At 39.8% G+C, this 5,309-nt stretch overlaps 1 non-coding gene across 1 annotated transcript; it reads left to right on the top strand.

The window, feature by feature from the left end:
* The first annotated feature begins 2,904 nt into the window (after nucleotides 1-2,904).
* On the top strand, nucleotides 2,905-3,012 carry LOC123952357. Its single transcript, XR_006820611.1, has one exon. It is a non-coding gene; the product is annotated as a U6 spliceosomal RNA (small nuclear RNA).
* Nucleotides 3,013-5,309: the final 2,297 nt, after the last annotated feature.

Below are 5,309 nucleotides of genomic sequence, written 5' to 3'. Positions count from 1 at the left end.
TATCCCCAAACACTCCTTTTGTATTGTAAGAAAAGCATTGTACCTGCTTAAAAGTCTCTTCTCAAGCTCAAATTTTATGATTCCACATTTCAGTTTTCTTGTGTCTATAATGGAGCTAACATTGTATGTACTTACTGAGTATAGAGGTAAGCTAATCTACTCCAAATGCTCACCTATGTAGCAGGAGTTTTGAGAAAGAAATGAAGATGCCTCCAGGGCTAACTGACCTCAATTTGCATTAAGGTGGGATGAAACTCAAGAGCCTGGAAGGGTGGGGGAAATTTTTCAGAACTAAATATTCAGGTTACTGGGAAAAAGTGGAGACCTCATCTCCTGAAGCCTAGAGGGGTCTTTCCATGTTGAGAGTGTTAAGGACTTGCAATAGGTGAATAAAATAGGTGGGTAAAGAAGAACATCCTGTAGGGGCTTGTACCAAATTTGGAGGTTGGGATAGAAATGGAAAATTTCATAAGTAAAAACATCTAAACTGATGAAAATTCTACCATGTATGTTTAATCACATTTATATGCCCGTAATAAATAAGAAAGTCTAGACCCATAGTTTGGATGCTAAAAACAAAACAAAAACAAACAAACAAAACCCCAATCCTCCATTTCTCCTTCCCTTGCTCCCTTTCAGTTTCCTTCTATTCTTCTTTTAATATTGGATGAGGAGAGTCCTTCCCCCAACCTACGTTAATAGTTATTGGAAAAGAGTTAGCACCAAATTATTTGGGAGCATGTCTTGAGACAGTTATGCGGCAGTCACAAACTTTCAAACCAGAGAGCTGTCCTAAACAAGAGGAAGGTTGTGCTCAGAGTGAAGGAAACAACTTGAGCTACAAGCCACATTGTACTAGTGATGATTGCTTTGAAGTCCAAGCCACAGAAAACTTGAGAAATGAAAGAGCTTAAGTACATTGGAGTTTATCTATCTCATTCAGCTAAAACCCAGAAGAACCAATCTAGAGCTGGAATACCAGGCTAAGTGTCCTCAGGGAGCAAGGACCCTCTATCTGCCCCTTATTCTCTGGTGTATTGTTTATTGCTGTGCAACAGTGTTACCACAGACTTGACAGCTTAGAACCACCACCCTTGGCATCTTACAGTTTCTGTGGGTCAGGAGTCTCGGGTTGATTTAGCTGGATCCTCTGCAAGACAGGAATCAAGATGCTATCTGGGGCTACATTCTCATCTGAAAGTTTGACTGGGGGAAGGACCTCTTCCAAGCTTACATAACTGTTGGCAATATTCAGTTCCTTGTGGAGCATTAGACTGAGGGCTTCAATTTTTTGCTAGTTGCTTTCATCTGGTTATTGGTCCAAGGCTTCCTCTAGTTCTTTGCCCCAAATGGCCAGTTGCTTCTTCAAAGCCAGCAAGAGTGAATTTCTCAGAAAGTTGTTCCAATCTTATGTCACATAATCACAGGAGTGGCAGCCTATCACCTTTTCTGTATTCTATTGGTTAGAGGCAAGTCACAGATTTTTCCCACACTCAAGGGGAAGGGTATGAACATCAAGAAGTGGGAATCATGGGAGCCACTTTAAAATCTGTCTACTGAACCTAGCATGAGCATAAGATGGCTATCAGACTTCAAGACATCCTGTCTGTTCCAGGCAAGAAGAAGGAGAAAGGGGAAATATGGCCCCAGGAGATTTCCTCTTACATCTTGGTCAGAATTGTGTTGCACAGCCACACCATCTCAAAGACTGGCCAGGACCTCTAGTATTTAGCTTCTCCATCTTCCACAATAGAGGTGGCCAGGGGAGTTTTTTAATGGTAACTAAATACAAGATCAGCCACTTTTTCCCCAAGGTGGCAAAGGAAGGCTAGAATGGTTTGGGTGATGAGCTACAGATTTTGAACAGGAAGGTAAAGATTGATGTTACTGGGGTTTAGTGACTTCCCAAACGAAGGCTATAAGACCATTACCACAGTTATGAGATAACCATAGTTGTGATGGAATGATTTTCCTACCTCTTAGGCAGATATGGCCCAGGGAAATAGGGAGGGTATAGATATATGTATATAATGTGATTACAAAACAAGTTTCCACAGCACAAAACCGAGCAACCTCTAATTTTCTACTCAAAATTAGTAGTACAAATGGACATTTGTTGTACTTGTACTGTATCAACCTTACTTTTTGCAAATCTAGCAAGAGCAGATTCTAGCCTTTTTTGGTCTGAAAACTTGAAAATTTTTGTTAAAAAAAGTGTCACAAAAATAGAAAAGTTAAATATTTTCAAAATTTTTCATAATCATTTCTTTATGTGAACTTTGTTCTTATATGCATGACCTTCACATTTCACTTTAAAACTAATTACTTAATCTTTAGAATGTTCAGTTTAAATGAACAGCATTGAAAAAAATCAACACTCACTCTGCTTTATGCTAGACAGAAATTAACTTAGCTGGAAGTTTTCACCAATGTAGTAGAACCACCTCAAGACAAAGTATCCTGGGAGATAAATATTTGGTCATCATTAAAGAGAATAAAATTATCTTATTTTGTGTTCCTTGGATGTGAAAATTGTTACACAAAGACTAGACTTAACATTGCCTGCAATATTTTTCCTCTTCACTGCACAGTTTGTTATTTCTTGATGGAATCAAGTCACACTCTAGCCGTATCAAAGTACTTTATGAAAAACTAGGATATTCTGTCAGCTTGAGAGATGAGTAGCAACACAAAAGACTCTTATAATTCAGTTCCCTGGCTTATCTTTATTAACTTTTCCAGAAAGAGCGTAACAATTTTACATGAAGCTCTTTTGCTTTTCACTCTATTGAAATATTTCTAGTTTATCATTATTCAGGCCATTAGACTGGAATATATTTATACATTCTCTTTATCTAGCACCTTTCCTATGAAAATTCAATGCTGATTAAAACCTATTGCTGAGTGCTCGCTTCGGCAGCACATATACTAAAAATTGGAACGATACAGAGAAGATTAGCATGGCCCCTGCGCAAGGATGACACACAAATTCATGAAGCGTTCCATATTTTTCCTGGGTGGCTCAGTGGGTTAAGCCTCTGCCTTTGGCTCGGGTCGTGGTCTCAGAGTCCTGGGATCGAGCCCCACATCAGGCTCTCTGCTCAGCAGGGAGCCTGCTTCCCCCACTCCCCATGTCTGCCTCTCTGCCTACTTGTGATCTCTGTCTGTCAAATAAATAAATAAAATCTTTAAAAAAAAAAAAACAAAAACAAAACCTATTGCTGATGCTCTGGACAGCACCCAGACAGTGTTACCCTGGAGCATTGGATCTGTTTGATCTGGTAACAGCTTTCTCCCCTACAGAAACAATAAAACTTTGAAGTAAAGACTAAGACTACCCACAACGAGAACATAAGGAACTGTAAAATAAAAGGAGAGGATGACTTATTCCTGATACCCTTTGGGGATTTTAGAGTTGAAGGCACAGATACACTTACGTATGTGGAGTTCACGTTTTGTATAATATTTAGTTGACAATAGATTTCAACTGCATACCTTGACGGCTTTTCTCAACACCTAATTCTTGAAATTAGCAGATCAAAAGGTTTCGGGGTAAGCTGAAATGTGCTCTGTTACTGATCATCAGTGTTCAGTTGGACCCTGATGGACTGTGTTCCTCTAGGTCCTATAGGGACTGTGTTTAGAAGGACTAAAAATCACATCTCAGGGCCAAGATGAGGATATTTCAGCTAGTTTAGAAAACATTTTAGGAAGTGATAGCATCTCTTGGATAACTTTCTTCTTTAAGAGTGTTGTGGGTACAGCCCCCTGTCTGGGCAGCTCTTCTGGTGACTGGTATTTTAGTAGGCTCCTCCTATCCTTATACATCTTATACGAACAATGACTTATTACAGTTTGTGCTTTAATAAAGTACTGCAAGTTTAGTGGCTTAAAACAACACAAATTTATCATCTACAGTTCTTTATGTCAGAAATCTGATATGGACCTTACTGAGTTAAAAATCAAGGTGTCAGCCAGGCTGTATGTATCAATCTGGAGACTCTAGGGGCAAACTCATTTCTTTGCCTTCCCAATTTCAGAGCCTACCCACATCCCTTGAATCATGGGCCCTTCATTTCATTTTCAAAGCCAGCATCAGTAGGTCAAGTCCAAGTCCTGCTCACATAGCATCCCTCGGACTCCCTTTCACTGTCATGGGCCCTCTGATTACATTGATCCCAACTGGATAATTCAGGATCATCCCCTTCCCCACATTTTAGAACCAGCTGATCAGCAATCTTCATTCCCCTCTGCCATGTAAGGTAGGATTCACCGGTTCTGGGAATTAGAATGTGAACATCTTTCAGGGCCATTATTCTGCGTACTATAGTTCCTAAATAGTATATGAATACAGAAGTGGTTTTAATCAGCCAGTCACACTGAGGAGCAAAATCTCCGCAGGGATGCACTGATGAAGTGTCAACTTAACTTTGTCAGCCAGCTCCACCTGTATAGAGGGTTCAGAGTATGGATGTCACCCAACTGTCCTTCTCTCTTTTTACCCCTTTCGAATTAGTATAGGAGAGAGCTCCCCTCATAGTAACTGTGTTGTGTCTTAAGTGTTGTTGAGAATGCCTATTAGTTCACATAACAAAAGACTAGGAACAGTTAACCAAAATGATAGCTTTTCTTTCTTGGTGCTCAGAATACATTTCCTAACCTCTTTCAAAGTTGGGCATGGTCATGTGACTAGACTTTGTATTCCTTTATATTTTCTCTTTTCCTTCTCTTCTGGCTAGATGAAGTATCCAGTGGCAAGCTCTAAGACTTTAGGGTAAAGCTAAACTAGCTAGGAGGAGTCTAGCTCTCCAAATATCTACATGGAGAAGATACCTCTGTTGGCCCATGTTGGACTGTGATGTGAGCAAGAAATCCTCCTTTAGTATTTTAAACCATTGGGATTTTCTTGGTTGATTATAATAGCTGACATGACTTATTTTAATACACATGGGTCTTGGTTATCATAATAACTTGACATCAAAAGCACTCAGATGGGGCGTCTGGGTGGCTCAGTGGATTAAAGCCTCTGCCTTCGGCTCAGGTCATGATCCCAGGGTCGGGGGATTGAGCCCTGCGTCGGGCTCTCTGCTCGGCGGGGAGCCTGCTTCCTCCTCTCTCTCTCTGCCTGCCTCTCTGCCTACTTACGATCTCTGTCAAATAAATAAATAAAATCTTTTTTTTTTTTTAAAGCACTCAGAACACCAGATCTATATAAATATTACAAAACAATGAATGCAGTATTTTTTCATCCTTAGATTATTTCTGGGTATTTTATAAAGAAATCTTTAAAATATGTTATTCAAAATACT

This window comes from Meles meles, chromosome 10 (assembly GCF_922984935.1).
Source record: "Meles meles chromosome 10, mMelMel3.1 paternal haplotype, whole genome shotgun sequence".
Classification (NCBI taxonomy): Eukaryota; Metazoa; Chordata; class Mammalia; order Carnivora; family Mustelidae; genus Meles; species Meles meles.
The sequence above is the reverse complement of the archived record's forward strand: the minus strand, read 5'-3'. Positions and strand labels throughout refer to the sequence as shown.